Source organism: Vipera ursinii, assembly GCF_947247035.1.
Source record: "Vipera ursinii genome assembly, chromosome: 5".
NCBI lineage: Eukaryota > Metazoa > Chordata > Lepidosauria > Squamata > Viperidae > Vipera > Vipera ursinii.
In genome coordinates this window covers 29,179,020-29,206,239 of record NC_139518.1, presented here as the reverse complement: position 1 = coordinate 29,206,239, position 27,220 = coordinate 29,179,020, and the positions used below count along the sequence as shown (strand labels likewise).

Here is a 27,220-nt window from a genome sequence, read left to right as displayed (position 1 = left end):
TTTGATATGGTAATCTCAGAGGCAGCCTTTCCTGCAAAGCAACCTCAGGTGTCTGAGAATTCATTGTTCTTATATCAGCATCCTCTGATTCAAAAAGTTCACTATTCAGATTTCCCCACACGCAAAGTACAATTTATGTATCATTTATTCTATGCGCTATGAATAAAGGAAGCTAACCAATAAGGAGAAAAATATTTAGCTATGATATCGTGCGAGCTATCTCCCAAGATATATGACAGGGTTAAAAAGGTTACAATATTTATAGCTTTAGAGACAAGCATAACACAATGCATCTATTCCATTAGCTATGTGCAAGTAATTACCTTGTACGGCAAGGCATTAAAAGAGTAAAGATTTCTCCTGTCCAGTTGTGTCCAACTCTAGGGGGCAATGCTCATCTCTGTTTCTTAGTCAAGGGAGCCAGCATTGTTTGAAGACATTTCTGTGGTCATATGGCCAGCATGACTTCATGTTGAGGCGCACGGAAGTCTGTTACCTTCCTACTGAAGTGGTATGTATTTATTTATTCTCATGTTCATGCTTTTGAACTACTAAGTTTGCAATATAAGTATTTCCTAAATAGTCATTAAGACTACTACTTGTCATGACCCTATTTTGAAAGCCCTTGACAGCCATACTGAAGTTATGGTATTGTTTCTTTGTACATGATTTACTGTCTTGGAGAAAATGGCAGAGGCTTCAATTGATACACTTTATTCCTATCATATGTTATTTTTTGTTGTCAGGAATACTTTAAAATTTTCATTTCTAAAGGTAACTATGAATTTTGAGTAATATTTAATTTTAGAGATTTATATTCAAATCCATCTTCATGTATGCAAACCCTTTGGGGGCTTTGGGCCAGGTGCAAGTTCTCACAATTAGGATAACTCAAGTATCCAGTTATTATTGTCTTTAATAGTATATATTTATAGCATTTTACTAGTTGATAGCTAATATAGCATTTTGTTTTATATTGTTGTCCATGCTTTTGACTTATTTTATCTGATGACAAAGACATAATTTGTTCTGATTATGAATGAAGGAGAATATTTGTAGCTCAAGAGTTGAAATGATGGGTCCTTGGTGCTCTCTGAGCTTGCTTGGTTTCTTGCAGAGGTTTCATTACTCTAAATAGGTAACAGATGATGTTACCTAGTGGCTGTGCCTGCCTTTTCTGAAATTGACAATGATCTCTTTGGTTTTTCTGGTATTTAAAACTACGCTGTTTTCCTTATACCAGTTCACCAACCCCTCAACCTCCTTGTGGCAAGCTTCCACCTTGTCATCATGAATAAGGCCCATTACTGTTGTATCATCTGCGAACTTAACAATATGGTTGGTGGCAAACCTAGCACAACAGTCATGAGTCAACAGGGTTGACAGCAGCGGACTTAGGACACAGCCCTGAGCAGAACCTGTGTTCAAGAAAATGGAATTAGAGGTATTTGTTCCAACTTGCATATATTGGGGCCTGTTGGTAAGAAAATCAAAAATCCAGTTGCACAAAGGAGTGTTTAAGTCTAAAAGGCCCAGTTAGTCTACTAGATGCTGGGGAATGATTGTGTTAAACGTCAAACTGAAATCGACAAACAACAAACGCACTTGAGTATTTCTTTCCTCTAAGTGCTTCAAGCTCAGATGGAGAACGGAAGAAATAGCATCCTCCATAGAGCGATTTGGTCTCTAGGCAAACTGAAGCGGGTCAAATGCTGGTGGGAGGCTGGATACGATAATGCCTTTTATCAGCTTCTCAAAGCATTTCATAATGGTGGATGTCATTGCGGATATAATCTTAAAATACATGCTTCAAAGGCCAAAGTGTTTGATAGGAAAATGGGAAAAACAAGTTACACATAAATGGAGAAGCAAATATATAAAATTCTGTATCTGTAAATTATTTATTAAGGAAGTGGAACGTGAATGGTAAAATTTTAGAATGTGGAAATGCTAATATGAAAGTAACAGTTATTTTGTGATTTGTTGGGAGAAATGAAACATAAATGTAAGTTGGATTCATTATGCAAATGACATAAATTGAAACAAATGATGTGTTTTATGTCATTTGCACAACTACATCAGTCAAATGACATAAACCACGTTGGACGAATATTCTCCAATTAAACATTTATTTATCATAGACATCTTCCCCATTAGTCTATTAGCATGGCATTTCACTAGTAACTACTTCAACTTCATTTTTCAGTATGGCTTTTATGGCCTGCCTCCTGCATGATTTCCCAAGCTTGAATTAAATCTCAAGGGGAAGACTTAATATGATCACTTTTCTCATTAGGCATTCTCAGACTGAGCAGCCTAAAAATCAGTAATGTTTGAAGTGGATGGAAAGATCTTCACAGAAAAAATAGCCAAACTCACAGAGTAATATCCTTTGCCATCCTAAACAATAAGCTCAGAAATAGTAATATACATTTGAAAGAAATTCTCACCCACTCTGAGAATAAAGTAGAAAAACAGAGCATTCTTTTTTCTTTGGAATAAGATTTTTGAGAACCTGCAGGATGGATTTTTGGCACAGCAGTTACCTAAAATAAGGCAATCACTTAAAAATAATGAAATCAACTCTATTTGTTTGATTTTATATTGTTTAAATAATCAATGGATAGGAAAGTTCTTGGGATTTGAAATCTAAACAATATTTCTAAAGAGCATTAAGTTCAGGAAGAGGAATCAGCTGTGAACAAGTGTACCTACATTAAAGATTGGAGATGTTTTTGACTGTTGACAGATGGAGGCATTATTAGAAGATGTTTTATATTTAGCACTTAGAGAAATAAAAATGTCTGGTTATATAGAAGTTATATGTAAATTCTATTTTAAAAACTTTGTAGAAGAAGGAACCCATCTTAATTAGTAGAAAGATAAAACCAAAATAGTTAAGAGTTGGGTTTTTTTAAAAGCTGTGAATAAAATGAGAAAAACAATCTATTTGTATTTTACAACTGTCACATTTTCATTTGAGAGAGGTAATTCTCTCTCCAGCAGATAGGTTTCTTTCACTTCCTCTGTTCCTTTGCCTATGGCTGTGATTACTTTTTTAACGTCTAATCTTCCACTGTTTGCAGAAAGCAGCAATGGCATCCAGAGAAAACAGTACCAAAATGACATGCCTTGATGTTATCATGCAAATGCCACTGCAAGGGGCTTGCATCCTGGTGTCTATTGCAAGTATGTAAGCAATGACATTTGTGTGATGGTGTTGTGCACCTTCCACCATTTGCCCTCTTGACTCTCTCTTTGGACACCCATGAAAGGCAGAATACTTTTCTTGAAGATGTATGTTTTAGACAAACCAGGCCAGGAAAAGTGCTTGGATGCAGTCACCAAGACTTCAGCTTGATTTAACGGAGCAGTAAATTGTATTCAGTATTCTACATTGGCATTTTCTGCTTTTATTCTTGTTACTATTTTTAACAATATCTAATTTAAAAGAGAAAGAAGCAATCTTCTACAAATTAGCTTGCATCAAAGCATATCAACTGGATATCTCAAGCTCTAAACACCTTTCCTCTCATCCACAGCTCTGACTGTGTATCATTAATTCCCCAAAACTCAAAAGTAAACCCAAATAAAAAGCAAAATAGTTCAGAAGTCCTATCAGTGTCTCATATGCTAAGAGTCCTAATTAGCAACCTTAAATGGGTAAGAGAATATGATAATATAATCCAGAATATATACACTGTATTCCAAATTTTTATTTATAAATTCAAAGCAGGAAAACAATGAAAAAAATCCAGAGAAGCTTCTTGTGGACTCAGATGAAAATTGGAAATAACCAGATCTGAAGTTCTCAGGAAGGGGTGGAGAACAAATATCTGCACACAGTTGTAAATGGCAATATCCTTCCTTCTAGTTTAAAGTGCCAAGTCCAAAATAGTGCTAGCAGAACAATTGTCCAGAAAGAAATTAGAAATGTTTAAAACTAAAACATTGAACTCTGATCCTCACCCCAAAAAAGAATGGTATAATTGAATAAAATGATAGAAAATTAAATTTTAAAAAACTTGTAGAAGGCTTGACAGGAATAATAAAACTTTACTACAAAACTAGAGTGAAACTTCTGTTTCATTCAAAGCAGGAAGAGTTCCCAAAAGCCTCCAAACAATGACAAATATGCTAATAGTTTCCAAATTCTGAATCACCCTACTATAACATGAGAAGCATCTCCTGATATTAAAGCACAAATTATTTTCCCAGCCAAATATCTCTCTATATTACTCAGTGGAATGCCTACCTGGGTTGATGGCAGAAACATAATGATAATGACAAAGTAACAAATAAAGACTGCCTATTTTTATTTGCTTCAAGATTACTATTTATTTAAATATTTTTATTTTATTTCCAAAGTTAAAATAAAAACTTCAACCAAAAGAAAGCAAAACTAAAAAAGACAAAAATATTCCTGAAAAACAAAACAAAAACATACACATAAATTGCCCCTCTAGTTGAATACTGATAAATATATTTCAACAATAGTAGTTTATTTATTTATTTATTTATTCAGTTTATATACCGCCCTACTCCCGAAGGACTCAGGGTGGTTTACAAGGCAAAATTTAAAAACAATACAACATAAAATTAAAATAAAATAAAATTAAGTCTAGCTCCAAAAAATTAAAATCACAATTTAAAAACATTAAAACCCCTCAGTCCAGACCAGATAGCTCAAAGAGCCAGGTTTTTAGGTCTCGGTGAAATGAACGAAGGTCAGGGGCAGTCTGGAGTTCCATTGACAGTTGATTCCATAAGGCAGGCGCGCCCACAGAGAACGCCTTCCCCCTGGGGATCGCCCATTGGCAATCCTTGACCGGCGGTACCCTGAGGAGGCCCTCCCTGTGGGAGCACACAGGACAATGGGAAATTGATGCTGTCAGCAGGTGCTCCCTTAGATAATCCAAGCCCATGCCATTTAGGGCTTTATAGGTCATCACCAGCACCTTGAATCTCACCCGGAGGGCAACTGGAAGCCAATGAAGCTCTGTTTGCCCAGATAATTTGACTTATCATCTTTCTACTATAAAAAAAGAATCAGCTAACAGGGAAACTGAATAACAAAACTAAACTTCAAAGCCCTCTGTTAACAATCTATTATTGTATTTCACACCGAGAAAGTCCACAAGAGCTTCTAATCTACCATAAACTACTGCCATCTTTATCTCTGATCTGTTCAATATCAAATATCTTGGACTGATTCTTAATAACAAAACTTTTCCTTAAAATTATAGCTGGGATCTTTCCCAACAATTGCACTTCATTCCCCAAAGTCATAAATTTCTGTTGTGAATATCCCTGCAGCACTTAGTGTTCAGAAGATTTTCGTACAAGTTGAACCACAACTTCTCTTAATAGCTGTCTTCTGATTGAATATATTATGTCTAATCCACAATCTCCACCAGTTTTCTTAATAAAAGTCCAGTTCATCACTGATCTATATTGCCATCTTTCTTTTAAATTCATACCCCTTTCAGCCCTCTCCAATGAGCCTGCAATTCTCAAACAAAGCTTCTTCTCCTTCAATTCTGTCAGCAACAAATTAACTTACAATCAACACAATCTGAAATAAGATTAACAGTAGATGCTGTTACTTGTATCCGAGTATCCTGCTTAGGTTGATTTACAACCATTGTTAAATCATCAAACTTTTTAACTAATTTTCATTCAGAGGTTATAATTTGAAAATTATTTTTTTCTGAAGGTTTCCAAGAAAGCTTTAAACATTAATTTAATCTGGGTTTTGCCTTTATTCTGTATTTCTTTTTGTAGAAATTATAAAAAGTCTATAATGTATAACGTTCAGATCCTTGATTTATTGTTGTCTTCATTTTAATGTAATCCAAATTTTGTTATACCCTGACCTTTACAACAAAGTGCATGCAATTAAAGCCAAAAGAAGTGTATGTTTTTTAACAAAATGACACAGGAAAAATTAAGATATTTCCCACAATAGAGAATAAATAGAAAAGAAAGGGAAAATTCCCATAATTAAAGATGTAAGTCCAAAGCAAAAATAAAAATAAAAATTCAAAACATGATGTTTAAAATGAGGTGTGTCTAAAAAAAACAAAGAAACACTGACAAGAAAAGATGGAGCTCTAAACCTCCAATCACTCTACCCAAGAATTACAATAATTAAGATTCCTCTTTCCATGCAACTACGTGGTTGTCTGAAGCCTGTCTTGGGTTGTTCCTAATTGTTCCCATTCAGATCTGGGGAATGCTTTCAAAAGACCAGCATTGGCTGCAAAATCAGCTGCTTGTTGGCAGGAGAAAACATAGCCCCCCCTGCCCCCCAGGTCAGCACACCATTTTCTGGAGGACTCTGCTTTAAGACCAGTTATTTAAGAGAAGAAAAGAACACCTGAAATGATTGCTTGACTGGAGATGTACAATGCAATCCTGTAAGTATATATAGGAAACCCAGATAATGTTACAGTAGTCTGGAAAACGTATGAAGCACCAGATGATAGGCTACAAGTCTCCATGGGTTGCACATATATCAGCAAATATTGGCATATTTACTATACATACTAAAGCACATGTGTGTATGGATAGGTAAGCATGTATATTTACATAAATACTCTCATACACACATGCAAAGTTTTTCTTTATGAATATATTATGAATTACATAAACCTCATTCCATCAAAAAGTCATTTGATAGAGTGGAAAGAGCAGAATCATGCTGGGAATAGGCTCACTGGAGGCAGAAGTGAAAATTGTATTCCTCTCCAGGGATCCTGCCTATCCCAGAAAAATAAAAAAAAAAAGAAAAAAAACCTGCTGTTTTTAGATCTTTTTCCATTCTTAAGAAAAACACAAAGCCATGTTACTAGATATAACACAGAAGTAAACATAAGTAAACATACAGACGTAAACATACAGAACATACAGAATTGTTTGTTTAAAAGATCCATATTTTGAATCAACAGATTTACTTTAGGGTTGAAGACATACTAACCAAATCTTTTTTTCTTCAGTATCATTTAATAGGCTCTGTTTCTTATCTTTTCATCACTATGGGCACATTTGGCAAATATTTTAGCAAGGATGAAATATCCTAACATACCAATTCAATCTAAGAAAATGTTTTCAAAATTCTGTCCAAAAAATTTAAAGTCATTTATACCAAATAAAGTACCATTTCTTATTTTCTGTTGCCCAGGTGGCACTGCTGTTGATCTTAAAACATTAATGGAACAAGGAACTGGTAACAATGGTGTCAACGGTATCAAATATTAGCAGAACCATCTGCTTTGTCTGTTGTCATTTACAACTATTACAACAACTATATTTTAAGCTTTATAAGTCTAATGTAGTATTTCTCAACTTCTGTAATTTTAAGATGTGTGGACTTCAACTCCCAGAATTCTCCAGATAAGGTTGAGAAACACGAGTCTAATGTATAATAAAGGCCTCCCATCTGTTGCAAGGAATCCTGCAGATTAAATGTTCTCATACACAGCTCTGAAATGCTATTAATAATAAAATACGTTTCCAATCTGAAGCATGATTAAAAATGCATTTTCTGCTAATGCAAATAGACAGAAACACAATCACACTACAGGAAGAATCATTTTTACATGAAGGGGGAAAGACACCTTCCCTAATTGTTCTAATTGCTGCATTTAGGAAATCTTAGGAGAGGAATGCAGTAATTTTTTTTTTAAAGGAAGGGGGATGACCAGCAAAGAGGCTGTTGTGTTGGCATCATACTTTGACTACTAAGAGGTTCACTAGTCAGAAAAAATTAGAACTGATTTTACAAAGATATGCTTAAGCGTTAGAAAAATGATGTATTTTTGACAATTTCCTACAGATGATGCAGGTTCATTCTTGGCCTAGAAATAACAGATTTCTCTAGTGAATTATGTCACTTGTTTTAGAACTGTATGATGTTTTCTCTCTGAATCACTTTAAATATCTTTTCCCCCCTTGAATATAAATACAGAGATTTTAGAAGAAAACCCAGACTGTTATAGATGCATTATGTTACTGTTGATGTGATTAAGGCAAAGAAATGCACCAAAAACATTTGAGATGCTAGCTTAAATAATAAGATGATCAATTTCAACTTCTTTGGGCTCCCAGAGTGGAAAAGCAATATCAGCACAGTGATGATATGCCTCAAAAATTAACCAATTTTTGCAACCATATCAAACACATAGGTGTTAGAAAATGAGCATTAATATACAGCAGAGTTTCATAACAGAATCATTTGTTTTAACAGATGGATTGAGTTGATGAGATCTGCAAAAAAATATTGAGTAGTTAAGGCGCAAAAGGCAAGGCATGGAGAGGTTCCTAGGCATTGTAGAAGCAAGAATAAGAAGTTACAGAGAGATAAAGTGAATGGTATTGATGTAAACAATTTTAAAGCATATTTCTTTTCCTTTTTATACCTTATACCCAAATACTTTGGCTTATTATTCCTTCTTCCATTTCTACATTTTTCACTAGTCCAAAGGGGAATAGCAACATGGAAAACTGAGAAAAAGATATAAAAGTGTTCATGCAAGAGATAAATGGGAATCATTTTCATTAGTTGGATAAAGCAGTCTGAACTCCCCACTCAAAGTACACCTACTGCTCTAAGATTTCCTATGTCCTTCTGAGGCTGGAGTGAGGATAGAAATAGATATTTGTCTCTTTTGTGTCTTTGGCCTCTTACTGGGTAAGATGTTTTAAAACTTTTCCTTCAGTGAAAACAAACATTCAACATTTCTTCACATATTGGAAGGCAAGGTAGCATGATGTTGTCACATAATCCCCAACCATTATGTATTTTGAAAGTACTGGAAAGAGTCAGCCTTGGAGGCTAGTAGAAAGATAGGAGGGTAGGTCAGATAGATGTATTGGATTCTTTTCTCCAGCCTTAAAGACAGTTATCCAATTAGCCCTATATCTCTTGGATTAGTGGACCAGAAATACAGAAATGCATACCAAGGCTTTTGGAGCTCTCAAAGGGCTTCATTTCTAGAGTATCTGTTTCTGCTGAAGAGACCACTAATTTGGGAAATTCAGTGGACAAAGAAAAGGGATAGCAGCAGCAGTGAAAACTCTCCTCACTAATTTCCTTCATGCTTCCTTTCTGTATTCTGATTCCATATTTGGGTAGCAAAAATCCAGACAACCACAAGATGAGGCAAGTAAGAAATGCAGAAAATCTAACTTTTTGTTGTCGATCAGAAGGTCGGCAGTTTGGCGGGTCGAATCCCGAGTGCCGCGTAACAGAGTGAGCGCCTGTTACTTGTCCCAGCTTCTGCCAACCTAGCAGTTCGAAAGCATGTAAAAATGCAAGTAGAAAAATAGGGACCACTATGGTGGGAAGGTAACAGCGTTCCGTGCGCCTTTGGCGCCTAGTCATGCCGGCCACATGACCACGGAGACATCCTCGGACAAGCGCTGGCTCTTCGGCTTTGAAACAGAGATGAGCACCGGCCCCTAGAGTCGGAAACGACTAGAACGCATGTGCGGGGGAACCTTTACCTTTTTACCTAATGTTCTGAACCTCACATATGGCAGCTTTACACTATGCAGCAAAGTTTGTTGAAGGCTTGGGAAGGAATGGGCAGAAAGAGGAGTTAAGAGGGCCTCCTAGGCTATTATACGCTAAAATGTTTATATCACCACCAATGCTGCCCCTTCTCAGGAGATATAAGACAGGGTATATAATATATGAAAGAAAATTCATATTAGAAATATGTCCTCTAGCTATGGCAGGAAGATCATCATTTTTAAAATTTCATTTTTTTTATAAACAATTCAAGACAGCAAACATACCTAATACCCCTTCCTCTTCCTACTTTCCCCATAGCACCAACTCTCTGAGATGAGTTTTTCTAAGGATCAGTGCCTGGCACAAAAACAGCCAGCTGGATTTTGTGCCTAAAGTAGGGTTATAACTCACACTCTTTTGATTTCTACATGGCCTTCATTTCATTCCCAGTCTACTATGTAGCCAAATTATATTCACTTTTAGCCAGTGGTGGGATTCAGCTGGTTCACACCACTTCAACAGAACTGGTAGCTATTTTTTTGTTGCCCAGGCCCAGAATGGACTTCTGGAAGTGGCATCCACACAGAGAACCGGTTGTTCACATATTTGATCCCACTACCGCCTTTAGCTGTTCTATTTTAAAGACAGTTTCCCCTCTTCTTCTGGTATGTCTTGTTTATATGAATGAGCTATAATACCTCATCTATAATATTACCAAAATTGATGATAATGCCCTCAGAATCCAAGTTCTTTCCAACTTTACCAATTTCTCAGCTACAGGCATATAGTATGTTTCTATTCTGGTTACTCAGCACTGTCTTTCATAGATATTTTGTCTTGGGCTGACTAGAAGAATAATTACAAAAAGGCAACAGTGGGCAAGAATAAATAGCACTGGATTTAAAATAAATAGCTATTTTGCATGGCATCTTGGAAACTGACAGTCCTTATTTTTTTTTATGGGAAGAAGGATTGTTTCTCAGCTTCTATTGCTCATCCCCAGCCCTAAAAACGGAGTCTGAGAGATTGGCAGCAGAAAGGGAACACTACTTACTACAAATCTGGCATACAAGCAAAAGGTCAAAGTTAGGATTAGCATATTTTATGCAGGTACCTTCAAACAGAGAAAGCTTACGAAGCAAGGAAAGCTACAATCCATGTGGGTTTTGTAGATAAGTTAATTTAGAAAGGGCAGTTACAATTTTGTTTACTGCAAAGCCCATCTTCAAGCTTCCAAAAATAGTCTGCCAATCTTTAGATTAATCTCAGATTTCTATCAAATTTACTAGTTGAATTTATCTGTCATTTGCATCTCATATCAAGATGCTTGAGAAATTCAGCAAATGTAAATTTTCAAACCAGTATACCTCATCTACAGCATTTGGAATAAAATATGTTTTAGAATGTTTTAATTTCCCCTCAGGTTTACACTTTCCACAAATATTGTGATGAAGGTCTCAACAAAAAAATGCATGCTGAGGTATTTAAAAATAGACCCTTTGAGATGATATAATTAGCAATGTATATTGTAGAAAATATAGTCAAAAATGTATAATTAGAAGTACATTTTCAAATTTACAGTTTAAAAAAGAATAGGATAAAATAGATTGGTTTGTTATGAATAAAGATAAGTAAATATGAAGAAGTGATGTACATTAGAAACAGATTGAACTGCTCATCTTTACTATTTAGTTAACTTTTGCTGTGGCACTCTTCCCTTTGAGAATTTTTTAAAATTTGTATTTATTTATTAGATTTATGTGCTACCCATCTCATCTAGGGCAACTCTTTTTTCCCAGTCATATCTCTTTACCTTTTCAATGTATCTGACAATATTTCATTTTTAGAGATGTTTTTTAAGGATTGGTAAAATAGTTTTGCTTCCTTTCTCCTTATAAAACTGGATTTAAATGCTTTTAATATATTTAAACTGTATTTTTATTTTAACTGAACAGCACCATTGTATTGTCAGGGCTTCATAGTACAATTCTATTTTGTTTTAAGCACCCCAGAGTTGCTTTGATAGTGAAATGAGTGGTATATAAATTTAATAAATATGAATAAACAACATTGCTTTGATGTCAGTATGCTGTTTTCCACATGTATTCTCCGATAGTGAGATTTGGCACAGTTGAAAAAGTCCTAAATTTAATATGATTTTAGAGATTGGGCATTTTTAAAAATAATGCATGTTTTACATATATGCATGACTAAGAGTCGGAAACGACTAGCACGCATGTGCGGGGGAACCTTTACCTTTACCTTTATGACTAAGGGTAAAACCCTTATGCAAACATCCAAATTTATCAAATGCATAGAAGCAATAAAGTAACTGAAAATAGCTTTAAACTACAGCTCAGAAACTATGACTTTATTCATGGATGGCTTTAGGCATGTTTCTTCATTAACGTCTTCTGTGATAAACTTTAGAATTGTACAGTATAGCTCACAAAGATAACTGAATGAGTGTTTTTTTATCCTTCCTTAAAATATCATATATCTGTGTAAGAATGATATACATATACACATACCTATCTAACTTCAGAATGAGGAGACCAGGGCTAGCAATTCTATAACAATCCAGAGGAAACAACTAAAGATCTGTTATAAAGAGCACAGCTATTGTTTTAAGCTTCTATGATCAGAAATCATGTAGCAAAATGAAATTCAATGATGAAAAAAGTAAGGTTCTACATTTAGGCAGGAAAAATCAAATGTACAGGTATAGTATAGGGGGTACCTTGCTCAATAGTAGTAACTGTGAGAGGGATCTCAGAGTCCTAGTGGACAATCACTTAAATATGAGCCAGCAGTGTGCTGCAGCTGCCAGAAAAGCCAACACAGTGCTAGGCTGCATTAACAGAGGAATATAATCAAGATCACATGAAGTATTAATACCACTTTACAATGCCTTGGTAAGGCCACACTTGGAATACTGCATCCAGTTTGGGTCACCACGATGTAAAAAAGATGTTGAGACTCTAGAAAGAGTACAGAGAAGAGCAACAAGGATGATTAGGGGACTGGAGACTAAAACATATAAGGAACGTCTGCTGGAATTGGGTATGTCTAGTTTAATGAAGAGAAGGACGAGGGGGGACATGATAGCAGTCTTCCAATATCTCAGGGGCTGCCACAAAGAGGAGGGACTCAAGCTATTCTCCAAAGCACCCAAAGGCAGGACAAGAAGCAACGGATGGAAACTAATCAAGGAGAGAAGCAACCTAGAACTAAGGAGAAACTACCTGACAGTTAGAACAATTAATCAGTGGAACAACCTGCCTCCAGAAGCTGTGAATGCTCCAACACGGGAAGTTTTTATGAAGAGACTGGACAGCCATTGGTCCAAAATGGTATAGGGTTTCCTGCCTGAGCAGGGGGTTGGACTAGATCAGACATGTCAAACACAAGGCCCGGGGGCCGGATCCGGCCCGCAAAGTGGTTTCATGTGGCCCGCGAAGCCATCCTGGAAACAGTGAGGGAACGGCCCCCACTGCCTTGGCCCTGGCCCAGAGACCCTACTTCTGCCAGAGACCCTCAGATCTGTCCCACTCCTGCCCAGGCCCCCATAGGCACCCTTGATGCGAACGACGTAGAGCTGGCCATGCCCACCCAGTAGGCCATACGCACTCTAGCCACGCCCACCCAGTAGGCCACGCCCACCCTGGCCACACCCACCCGGCCCCCTGAGGGCAACCGCAATACTGTTGCGGCCCTCAATGAAATTGAGTTTGACACCCCTGGACTAGATGATCTCCAAGGTCCCAACTTTATTATTATTATTAATATTATAATAAATGGTGAGACCGTCCCTAGTGCAAGAAAACCTCTGAAATTCTTGTTGCATATGTCCCATATCTTTCCTTTCTGGTAATGAGAACAACATTATAATTGGTTACTGGAATGGTGATTACATCCTTTCACCTCTTTTCCTCCCTACTAGTGTCTGAAAGGGACCACACAGCACTGGTTGAAAACAAAAACTAACGCTATGATTTAATCAAAGACTCTTTAATTGGATAGGCACAGCACATAATTGAGATACCTCCCATGAATACAGATATCTTGAACAAGACTGCTATGGACAGCACAAGAGAAAAAGCGGAACATCATTAATGAAAAACATTCTGTTTAGAATATTCATTAAGTTAATGGTTACAAAGCTTATGCAACTCCCTTGTCCTGATTACATGCCTTCCTACTAAATCTGAAGCAGATTTATTTAACTCATTTTCAAAATCAAGTCTGGAAATTGTACTGTTGGTCACTAACAGAGACATAGCATCCAATAGCATGCTCTTATTTTATTCTGGTATTGAATCTATTCATATACTGCTTACTCTATCAAACGTTAGCTCAATTTAGAAAACTATTAAGGGGGGATTGACATAATCCATAGTGAAATTTTAAAAACCTGAGGCACTCCACTTATATCTCTTGGTGTTCAAAATAAACTGATGGTATAATGGATTGGGCAACTGAGTGCTCTCATAATGTTTTGCACTTCAGCTCAGATAATATTTAGCCACTATATTTAATGATACATGATTATGGCAGATATCTGGAGGGGATCAGAATGCCTACCCTCTTATATAGTAATTCTGATTACTACAGATTACCAAATCCTCCTTTGCAACTTTCTAATTTTATTTCCCTATATATGACTGAGGCCATGAACATTGGAATAATATCCAGATTAGCTGTTAGATACTTCATCACTGGTACAATAATTTAATGACCATATGTGACAACAGCAGGCTAGTTTAGTTTAAGATAGTACAAAACAGTCCATGAGGAACAGATAATTAAACTTACCATGAGGAGGGGACCATCTACTTCACCTCTTATTTCTAAATTATTGTTTTCATTTTGTTCAATGTTTGCAATGATCTTTTTCATTCACACCCAGCAAGTCAGAATGTACAGTTTATAAATGGCTGTGATGTGTCTTCCACCATGACCTAAGTGTGCACAGTTGAAAAATAATGTGAAATGCATAAACATACATTCTGATCTGGTCCATTCCTAGTTTTAATGAAAATTTATCTAAATATTTAAATAATTTAAATTCAAAATTTTGATCGGTTCTAAATATAGATTTCAGACAACCATATATATGTATTGTACATTTCTTGAGACATCAGCTCTTATTTATTTCGGGAAAAAAGATGGGACACAGCTTTTGACTTTAGCTCTATGGAATCTTGCAACTCAAGTCACTATCAAATTATTTGCCTGCTTTATCAAATAATGATCTTATGGAAGCTACCTTCTGCCATTTAAGATCAACCATCAAGTGTAAAAGAACAAGCAATCTATAATTATGTCATACACAAGCATTTGGTAGAGCAGCCATCAGATGCTGTGATGAGTCCATGACTACAAGGATCATAAAAGTGCAAGCAGTGGTATTCCCTATAACTATGGAGGAAATAGGCTTGAATTATTATCCTATTCAGGGCACATTATGTATAAACCAAACTCTCTGGAGAAAGCCATAATAATGGGAAGGAAAGAGAAGAGGATAATCAGCAGTAAAGAGGAGAGACTAAGTTACAGTGGTGAATATACTATTGGAAGACTGGAAAAACCAGGCTAGGGATAGCTCATCATGGAGAAAACATATCTATATGGTTACTAATAATTGAAACCAAATTGAAGGCACACAATGAATATAAATTATTAGAAGGGAACAGAGAGAAGAAAGATCATTAGAAATATTCATTTTTTCATAGATCAGTTATTAAGATATATTTTGAAAACTGATACAATGGAGCATGCCACATCTTAGCAATGCTAAACAACTCTGAAACTGCCAACAGTCTTCCTTGGAGAATAATCTTTTTGGCTACAATCCATTACAGCCTGAAATTACAAGAAGACACTGCCAGGCAAATATTCAGCCTGCCCACATAATGCTCCATCATCATTTAGGATCACGATGAATGCTTTAAAAGAGAGAACAAGTCCTTCATTTAAAAAATATTTAAAAAATATTGTCACTAATTCATTGGCTATCTTATAGAGAATAAAGCATCACATTTTAAAATAACAGATGGAACAGAAATTCTTATTCTACATTTAGTTTACTTGGAGTTACATCTGATCATTTATCTATGTTATTTTTATATTGTCAATAACTGTTCTTGCATATTTTTATGAACAGCCTTAAGCAAAATTAGTCACCCATGTGTTAACTGCTCCTTATTATCTGAGACACTAATGTAATAGTTGACAACATACACCTTCATTTCAATCTCTTAAGCCTTTATCTTTTTATTGAAGCATTTGATTATAATCCTTAAACTATTTTCTTTACAGTATTATGTCAGACATTTGTCTGAAACTGAGATTGTACAATTGTTTTCTACTGCAGACTTTTACAATTTGCAATTTGACGGTCTAAACTAAATCTATCAAACCATGTGTGGCCTCTAGAAACAGACTAATAAACAGAGAAAATAATGACTTAGGAGGCAGATGAGTTTCCTCTCGCTTGATAGGTCACTTGTCATGCCAGTCTGTACTAGAAACAGATCCAACAACAGTATCCAGTACTGGAAAGCGATCACAGATCCCCTGCCATGGATGACTAGTGCATAAATTTATGCCTAGTCTCACAGACATCCAGATCTGTATGCAATAAATCTAGCCCCATATATAATTTAATTGTGAACCGCAACATATCTAGCATGTTTGATACCTGGGGCAGATACTTAATAATAAGTTGGAAGGGACCTTGGAGGTCATCTAGCCCAACCCCCTGCTCAGGCAGGAAACCCTATACCATTTCAGACAAATGGCTGTCCAATATCTTCTTAAAAACTTCCAGTGTTGGAGGATTCACAGCTTCTGCAGGCAGGTTGTTCCACTGATTAATTGCTCTAACTGTCAGGAAGTTTCTCCTTAGTTCTAGGTGGCTTCTCTCTTTGGTTAGTTTACATCCATTGCTTCTTGTCCTGCCTTCAGGTGCTTTAGAGAATAGCTTGACTCCCTCTTCTTTGTGGCAGCCCCTGTGATATTGGAACACTGCTATGATGTCCCCCCTCATCCTTCTCTTCATTAAACTAGACATACCCAATTCCAGCAACTGCTTCTTGTATATTTTAGCTTCCAGTCTCCTAATCATCTTTGTTGTTCTTCTCTGTATTCTTTCTAGAGTCTCAACATCTTTTTTTATATCGTGGTGACCAAAAATGGATGCAGTATTCCAACTATGGCCTTATCAAGGCATTGTAAAGTGGTATTAACACTTCACATGATCTTGATTCTATCCCTCTGTTAATGCAGCCTAGCACTCTGTTGACTTTTTTGGCAGCTGCAGCACACTGCTGGCTGATATTTAAGTGACTGTCCACTAGGACTCTGAGATCCTTTTCACAGTTACTTATTGAGCAAGGTACCCCCTAAACTATACCTGTGCATTTGTTTTTTCTTGTCTAAATGTAAAACCTTACTTTTTTCACCACTGAATTTCATTTTGTTAGATAGTGCCGAATATTCACATCTGTCAGGATCCTTTTGTATCTTAAGCCTGCCTTCTGGAGTGTTGGCTATTCCTGCAAGCCTGGTGTTGTCTGCAAATTTGATGAGTTCCCCATCTATTCCCTCATCCAAATCATTGATGAAGATGTTGAAGAGCACTGGGCTCAGAGCAGAGTGCCGGGCCACCCCACTACTCACTTCCCTCCATGTGGATGCAGTTCCATTGAGGACTACATGCTGAGTATGTCCAATCAGCCGGCTACGAATCCATCTGGTGGCGATGCTGTCTAACCCACATTTTTCTATCTTATCAAGTAGTAGATTGTGATCTACTTTATCAAATGCCTTACTGAAGTCCAAATAAATTCCTCAGCATTCCTCTGGTCCATTAATTTTGTCACTTGGTCAAAGAATGCAATAAGATTTTTGACAAACCCATGTTGGCTTTTGGTAATGACTTTGTTTGCTTCTAGGTGTTCATTGATTCATTGTTTGATTATCTTTTCCAGAATCTTCCCAGATATTGAGGTCAGGCTGATAGGTCTGTAATTTCCTGGATCCATTTTTTTTCGTTTTTTGAAGCTGGGAACTACATCAGCTCTTTTCCAGTCCTCCGGTAGTTTCCCAGTGCTGAAAGATATAGTTCAGTGGTTCTGAGATCACATCTTCCAGTTCCTTGAGAACCTTGGCGTGTAATCCATCTGGTCCTGGTGATTTGAACTCGTCTAGGCTGGACAGGTGCTCACTTACCATTTTCCTGCCTATGTTAACTTGTGTTTCTATTCTGTTTTTTTACGGTACTGTTTTTAATAGGTTGTGTTATTTTTCCCCTTTGTGTAAAGACAGATGAAAAAAAAATGAGTTAAATAGTTCTGCTTTCTCCCTGTTTCTTGTCACCTTCTTGCCACTTTCTCCCACTAATGGATCAATCATTTCCTTGACTTTTTTCTTTTCTTTTTACATGTTGAAAGAAGCTTTTTGAATACTTTATTCCTTCACTTTTACTGCACCATACTGCCAACTGCTAATTGGTGTACTGGTAGCAGCAATACAGTCCACACCCTCAAGTAACTAGACAAATGCATATCCTTGTTGCCTGCACCTGGGGCAGACCACTTCCATCACCCCACTCTTTTATGCCACTGATTGTGAACAAGACCTTACATGTGCCACTATGACCTGACTGGATGAAAGCAACACTGGAAATGGATTAGGTAGCTAATGGAGTAGACATGGAGGGGAGGAAATTGGTAATGATAGGTGAGACAAAGTATGGGAAGGGATTGGGGGTGTCAATCATTTCAAGGGATGAGAACATGAGAATTTGGTGTCAGTCCTGATTTCCAGCTCACCAATTTGAACTCAAATATTAGGCAGCTGAATTACTGGATGTGCTGCACTACTCCTGCTATGAGGAATATGGGAGGAATTAAAATCATGGCTTCTAGACCAGACTGCCCAACATGGGAAGTGCAGCTTTCAGCAACCTCCAACATTAACCATGATTCCTAAGAATACCATAATTTGCAATTCAAATATATATGTGAAATAGAACAATATATATTCTGCCATACATGCCGGAGAGAGCCTGCATTTGGAACATGGTGGTAAATTAATATAGTGCTCCTATCCTTGCTGATCAAGATACAGCAACTGTTGTTTGCACTGATTAAGATATAAGATTGGGAATGGGGTCAAGTTACCTGAGGCCACCTCTGAGAGCTATCTCAAACCAGCAGTCAGGCTTATCTCTTATGACATAGCCTTCAAAGTAACTCATGCTGATACTTGGATATTCCACAGTGACAATAAAACTGCACCAGCTATGTTACAATTAAGATTTAATTTCATCTCTTGTATGGATTAAACTTCTCATTAATGTGATAAAACCATGTTACTCCATACTACAGTTTTGATCCCAGTGCCAGCTGGATCATATAGATGTATAAAGCAAACAATGAGAGATGAAAAATAAAAAAAGCCAGAATCTTCTTGCACTTTGTTTAAAAAACCAACCAACCAACCAACCAACCAGAGAACTTCAGTGTTCCTTTAAGATTACATTTCTACCAATATTATAGTTCAATTGTCTCTTTGAATAAAGAAAAAGACCATGTCACAACTAATATTCTGTGTTTAAATGCACTGAAACCAATTACTTCCTTGCTGAGACAAGAGGTAACTTCCCATTTGAATCTTACAAATGTACTGACTAACAAATTATTGTTGGGATGTTATTTCTTTGAAAATTAACAATAAACATGCCATGTTGTAGTATAATTAGCTGTTACTATATATTCTCATTCATCCTGCACCACATAGGACTATTTTTAAAAGGTATGCTATTAAGGAGCTGTCTTAATTAACCTTTTTATATTCAGTCAAATATAGAATAGTTTTATAGGCTCAATAACATAACTTTTTAAGTATTCAATTTGGCATTTATTGTGCTCACCACTGCACAATTTTGGTTTTTTTAACAGGAGTTTCTCCATCCATGTATATATGGCATGTTTATTTAATAATTCATTCATTTATAAAGTGCATTACTGTACAATGTGATACCTTCCCATTGAATTCAATAAATCTTACTCCTAGTAAGTGGACACTGGACTTATCAATGCTCATTACCTTGTCTAAGTCATAGGCTTAGCATGGGGATAAATTACAAGGCATTACAAATTATTATAAATACAAGAAAACATAGGAATTCCAAAGGATTTTCATACGCATGTAATACATTCATAGCATTTAAAAGGTGCTGGTGAAATTGCTTGAGAAGCTTGTTAGAAATGCTTTATTTAAACATGTTAATTATCCCATTATGTACACTTGGAGAAAACTATACTTATGTAAACAAAGACTGCAAAAAATAAATAAATCTGGAAGCATATAGGAAATGGGCACCTCCACAGGACCTAGTTCCTTTGGCCCATAGCTTCTCTAGGGAGGGCAATGTGATAGAGTTAGCAAAATGGTGTAGTTGAAAAAGGAATAAGAGAAGACTAAGGAGCAGAAAATGCAGTGCCTGTCTCCAATCAAAGTGGGAAGAGTACAAAAAGATATTTATGTGACTACAATAGTAGTTCTGCTGATCTGATAAATATTGACTTTAACTAGTTTATATGGTGAAAAATTTATAATACAGATAACTCTCGATGTATGAACACAGTTGCTACCAGAATTTCCATTACTGAGTGATGTGATTAAATGAGTCAAGCTCAATTTTACAACCTTTTTTGCCATGGTCATTAAGCAAATCACTCCATTATTAATCAAATCTGGCATCCTCAAATGACTTTGCTTGTCAGAAGTCCCCTGAGAAGGTTGCAAATGGCTGCAACTTGTTGTTGTAAAATACATATCAATTGCCAAGCTCCCAAACTTTGATCATATAACTCTGAGGACACTGCAACAGTCATAAATGTGAGGACCAGTTGTAAGTTCCTTTTTTTCAGTGCCGTTGTAACTTTGAACAATTGTTGAATGCATGGTCATAAATTGTAGAACTACCTGTAATGTATATTCTGCCCAGAGCTCCTCTGTGAGGGAGATGGGAGGAGTTAAGAAATTTGATATACTTCTTGATACCTTGGTACTCAACTGGTTTGAAATTCACTGAATTTGGTACTCAATGCATTTTGACACAAACATTTTGTCCCGATATTTTATTATTATTATTATTATTATTATTATTATTATTATTATTATTATTATTATTATTATTATTATTAATTAAACTTATATACCGCCCTTCTCCCGTAGGACCCAGGGCGGTTCACAAGGCAATTAAAACATTACAATACAAAAATTAATAACAAATTAAAATAGATTAATTTTTCCTTAATTAAAATCTAAAACCCCTATAACTCTGATTAAAAACCCAATTACAATAAGTTAAAAAATTTCAAAAATCCTCAGTCCTGGCCGGAAAGCTCAAAGAGCGAGGTCTTCAGGTCCCGGCAGAACGAACGAAAATGAGGGGCAGTCCTAAGCTCTACGGGTAACTGGTTCCAGAGGGCAGGCGCGCCCACAGAGAAGGCCCTCCCCCTGCGTGTTGCCCGCCAGCAATCCTTTGCCGGCGGCACCCTGAGAAGGCCCTCCCTGTGGGAGCGCACAGGATGAAGGGAACTTGATGCCGGCAGCAGGTGTTCCCTCAGATATCCCGGACCCAAGCCATTTAGGGCTTTATAGGTCATCACCAGCACCTTGAATCTCACCCAGAGGGCAACCGGAAGCCAATGCAGCTCGCGGAGCAGAGGTGTTATATGGGAGTATTGGGAAGCCCCCATCACAACTCGCGCGGCTGCATTCTGCACCAGCTGAAGCCTCCGAGTGGTCCTCAAGGGCAGCCCCATGTAGAGAGCATTGCAGTAGTCTAACCGGGAGGTCACGAGCGCATGGGTGACTGTGCACAAGGCATCTCGGTCCAGATAGGGCTGCAACTGGCGCACCAGGCAAACCTGGGCAAAAGCCCCCCTGGTCATGGCTCCTATATGATCTTCAAGGCTGAGCCGCGAATCCAGGAGGACACCCAAGTTGTGAGCCCTATCGATGGGAGGTAACACGTCACCCCCCCACATTAAAGATGGAATAGAATGGTTCACTCGAGATGCCTGTACGCACAGCCACTCAGTCTTGGCAGGATTGAGTCTGAGCCTGTTTCTCCCCATCCAAACCCGAACCGCCTCCAGGCAATCTGACATCACGTCGAGGGCATCACTGAGTTGGTTTGGGTTGGAAAGAAAAAGTTGGGTATCATCAGCATGCTGACGATACCCCACCCCAAAACCACGAATGATCTCACCCAGCAGCTTCATATAGATATTGAACAGGAGGGGAGAGAGGACCGACCCCTGAGGAACTCCACAAATGAGAGACCTCGGGGCAGACCTCTGCCCCCGTCAACACCGACTACGAATGGCCCAAGAGGTAGGAGGAGAACCACCGCAAAACAGTGCCCCCCACTCCCAAGCCCCTGAGACGTCGCAGTAGGATACCATGGTAGATGGTATCAAAATCCGCTGAGAGATCTAATAGAACTAGGACAGAGGAACAAACCCTGTCCCGAGCCTGCCAGAGATCATTCATCAGTGCGACCAATGCCGTCTCTGTGGTGTACCCGGGCCTGAAACCTGATCGGTACGGGTCAAGATAATCAGTTTCCTCCAGGAACAGAGGAAGCTGATGCGCCACCATACTCTCAACAACCTTCACTAAAAAGCGAAGATTGGAGACTGGACGATAGTTATTCAAAATAGCTGGATCCAGGGCAGGCTTCTTGAGAAGGGGTCTCACCACTGCTTCCTTCAAGGCAGCGGGAAAGACACCCTGGCTCAAAGAAGCAGATATCACTGCCTGGAACCAGCCTTGTGTCTCCTCCCGAGCTGAATAAACCAGCCAGGAAGGGCACGGGTCCAATAAACAGGTGGTAGAGCTCAGCCTCCCCATAATCCTGTCCACCTCCTCGGGAGTCACAGGATCAAACTCAGTCCAGATAATACTCTCAAGACTGCTCGATTCCTCCCCATCAGACTCTGCCCAGTCAGAGTCCAAACCGGTCTGAATCTGAGCGATTTTGTCCACATTCATTGTTTGGTACTTGACACATAAGCTAGAAGTTGTAAGTGTCAGCTGCCTTGTGATTCACAACATTATTCCTTATGGGAAAAAAAATGTTTGGTACTCATTGCTCTTGGTACTCATTGTGTCTCCTGGAACCAATTAACATTGAGTACCAAGGCTCCACTGTATAAATAAAAGAAATAAATATGCAGCTAATTTTCTTTTTATTTATTTGGATTTGTCAGTCTAAAGCTTGTTAACGGAATGTGGATGCTTTTTTATTATTTATGTTTTATTTATTATTTATGTTATTATTTATGAAAGAGATATTGTTTTGTGATTAGGGAAATTGTAAGTATAATGTTTGCTAGTGTATTAATTTCATGAAAATCCTAAATATATATGCTGTGGCTATATATTGATGATTTTATTATGCATGTGAGCAATTTTGAGCATGAAGTAAATATACCAGTTATTGAGCCATCCAAGATCACAGTCCATAAATAATTATGGCTTTTCTGAAATGCCTAGAAAATTAATTTTGATGGAAAGGCTTATTACATCAATCACACAGCATAATACCTATCAACCAAATGCTCACTTTAGCATAACAAGTAGAATAGATTTTCCATTGCCCACCGATTCTCTAGGAAATGAACAACTATAGCAATTCAGCCTGCCTTTTAGTCTTTATATAAGAAGTTAATCTATCAGGCATGTACCAAGCAGAATAGTTTAAGGCGGTAGTAAAAAGGGGGATTAGAGGGATAGGGCATTCATTCTGGTTGACTTTGGGAATTGATTCAGATTTAGCAATTTTGTGTTCCAATTTTCAGTTAAGAAGCTGCAGCAAAGAAAATCTATGGAGATTCTCAGTCGTCCCAGTCAATGTTGTCCCAAAGATGCTTTTTTTTCACAAAGCAACTGAACTTCCTTGTTTTTCTTTGAAGATGTTTACTTTTCATCCAAAAAACTTCTTCAGCTCTGACTGGATGGTGGAAATGGCAGGATTTATACTCCTTGCAGACAGCTGGTCACTTGCATTCTTTTAGCAAGTCATTAATACTATCTAGAGGCTTATCTGTGTTGCCAGGATCATCTGAGTACTGCAAATGGGTGTTGAGCCTTCTTGGAACTATTGAAAGGACTGTGTTGTAGACTGGAGATAGATGATGTCATATCCCTCCCCCTCAGTTTTGACATAGATGGCCTCATTGACCCTTCTTTCAAACCAGTGGTCCTCTTTGTCCAGAATGTGGACTTTGCTGTCTTCGAAAGAGTGGCTTTTGTCTTTTAAATGCAGATAAACTGCTGGATCTTGTCCTGATGGGTTTGTTCTCCTATGTTGTGTCATGCATTTATGAAGTGGTTGTTATGAATCATGCCATTCCCCACCATCCAGTCAGAGCTGAAGAAGCTTCTTGGATGAGAAGCAAAACATCTTCAAAGAAAAACAAAAAAGTCCAGTTGCCTTGTGAAAAAGACACCTTTGGGTGCAGCAAAGAAAGTTGTGTTTCTCCTGAATGACTTTCAGACCCTTCAAAGGTGCTAGGCACCCTCATTGTCAGCCTTCCTCTGAATTACTAAAATTGTCCTGTTTAACAAGCATATGGTGACTGATCAAGGAACCAATGCACTGAAATTCTCACATCCGTGCTATTAAGGATCCATGGTAGGATTTTAAAAAAAATCTAGTCTGAAGCTTGAAAATTACTGCAGAAACAGGTTATCAGTTTGCTGTTCAATTACATATTACTTCAGAAGTCTGGTTTATGTTCTTTTATCTTAGCCAATTTTTGATCAACCTCTACTGGATCATGGAAACTTGAATTATAATTTCACTGAGTCTTTCTTTAAAAAGATCCTTTTCTCTGTTAATTGAGTCCTCTATCTTTCTAGCAGCAGTATTTGATTACAGTCAACAATAGAAAGAAACCCTTATGGCTCATTCTTAATATACATTTATTTTGCTTTATCAACAAGAATAAAATGCAAAACAGAAAAACATACTGTACATCCAACATTAACAACAACAAAAGACAAAGAAAAAATATTTACAGAAAAGGAAAAAAATTCCCCAAACATCAAATCAATTTAACATTAAACATAAAGAATCCACCCTGGCTGGATGCTGAATTTTTTTTTTAAAAAAACCCCTGATAAATTCTCCTCTCCTTTACAGAAGAGGTCTACAAGTAGTTATAAGCTTTCTCATTCCTATTTAACAAGAATACTATATCAAATAAACAAATATTCCAGATGAAGGGATCTCCCTTTGATAATCAAATCAACCCAACATTTAATTTATAAAATTAAAAAAAAACAGCCAGCAGGTTAGCCCAAATACTACATTCTCAAGACCCATTTTTAAACAATTGTTTTAAATAATCCATTTACTGTTCCCTGGCTCAGTTACTATAGTTCTACTGAACTACCTATTATATTGTATACATTAACTGTGGTCATATCTTTTGCATCTATCGCTCTGACTGTTTCTTCTCTTCTCTTTTATATAAGATTATCAAATTTAGCATAAAGTGAGCATAGATCAATATAGCCTAATGTGTAACTAAAATGAAACTGGTAAAATGGGCAGCAGCATCGGAGGCTGAAAATTGAAGAAAAATTGTAAAGTTTTAATATGTATTATTTCATTCATGCACATAGGAAAAAGTAGCCTGCCATTAATGGAGAACATGGAAATCTGTGACAAGGGTATAGTGTGCAAGCACTAATTCCAAAATTAATTAGTGAAATTGTCTTTGAAAAATCACTACAGAACAAAATGCATAGTCAAACTGTGAGAAGTACATAAAACACAACATAGGTGAGTCATCCATCCCTTTGTTACTTTTACTGTATCTCTACTCAGACCATTATATGGGGGGGAAAATGGCAATGGTTGTCTTAAAAACAGGGGAAGCTATTCACATGCCCAGTCTTGATTAAAAGTTTACAGAGAACAAATGTGTTAATTATTAGGAACATTGCATTTAATTACAGGCTCTACAGGATCTTTGAATCATCAGAAGGGTGGGTGGGGGAGATAGAATTTTCTTAAAACTAAATTTATCTTGCTAGATAAAATGCTAAATTAAAGAAAGTTTAATTGAACATGTTTCTTTAACTTATTTAGAGGAGTGTCAGAAATATGTTTTGGTGAAAGAAAATGGGTGAGTAACCTGCAAGATGAAAAGAGCAGAAATCCAGTGGGTTCATATGCAAATGTATCTAAGTGCAAATAAACAGAAGCTGATGTGTAGTTCCTATTAATCTCAATTCCTATCCAAATTTCTTTGCTTATGAACTCGTGAATCATTCACTTGTATGAATGATGTTTGAGCTACTTTGACAGGATTTTATTTTAATGAAAAATTAATCAGTGTATTACTGTGACTTATGCTGCAAAAGCTCATAACATAAGAATCTCAGTTAACAGTTTTTAAATAAACATTGTAGTCAAAATGACATTGCTCTGATACTCAGTGAAAATTATGACCGTACATAGCCAGAATAGTATTTCCTTTTTCAATAGCAAATCAATGTATGTGTCACTCTGAGGAAATTATTTTTTCATCTCTATGGAAGAATGATATTAGCTGACTTTCATCATTCTGTCCAGGAGAAAAGAAATATATTTCATTTTTTTAGATGAAAAGAGCATTAATTTGAGGATTTCAGAGAATGTGCTAACAAGTACTTTAAATACACATCTAACCTGTTTTAGTATATAACGGAAGATGGCAACTCTTTCTGTATAATTTTCCCTCAATCTATTGTGATCATCTGAGAAAATACATATATAGTTGGATGGAGTTTTCTTGAGGTGACTTGCTTGAACCTTCTCTGTTGCTGCTCAGTTCTTTTGGAATGAATTTCTTCCTGAGCTGAAGACACACACCTCTTTATCAGTTTTAAAAAGCCTCCGCGACTATGTCTTTTTAAAACAGGCCTTTAATTGGTGATTTCATTTTATAAAAAATATCACCAATTTTAATTCTGAGTTAATGCTTTACTGTCAATTGATGAGATACCTTGATGCTATGTCCCCCTTCTACCTTTTAAAAAAATCCAAAAAAAAAATATCAAAACTATCTTCAGTCAAACCTTTTCTTTCTGAAGTACTGAGAATGTAACTGTTTTGAAACTACTCCATTAAAGGAATAATAACATGAGTAGATATGATGTCATTAGATTTTTCCACTGCTTTTCAATTTAGCAAAAAAGCTTCTTTGAATTCCTGCAATCTTAGTACAGAATGAATATAAAACACTGATGGATTTCAAAGCTTGAATTACTCTAAGCAGTTCAGTTACTTCTTACATCAAGTAATCTCTATTAAGAGGGATATGATGAATTTAAAGTACAATATTAACATTTAAATATGTTACAAAGCTACAAAGTTACAAAGCTATCTGTTATCTACCTAGTGAAACTGCAAGACTGTGCTAAGTGGGTTATGCAAACATGGTCTTTCTGAATAGACAGATATTTTTATATGGATCACTATTAATGAAACCAATATTATTATTCAGTTAATAAGGAGAATGGTAAAAATGTGTAGTAAAGAATCTACTTCACATAGTTTTTTAATAATATTTTCAGTGTAAGGTAGAGCTGCCTGAATCTGCACTATATTTTATGCTGGTCATC

The 27,220-nt window shown here is 36.8% G+C and overlaps 1 protein-coding gene across 1 annotated transcript in view; it reads right to left on the bottom strand.

Moving 5' to 3' along the window:
• The window catches only part of SLC9A9 (solute carrier family 9 member A9), a gene marked incomplete at its 3' end in the record, with an annotated part of 228,259 nt that overhangs the window by 60,104 nt on the left and 140,935 nt on the right, over positions 1-27,220 (bottom strand). The window lies entirely within an intron of this gene.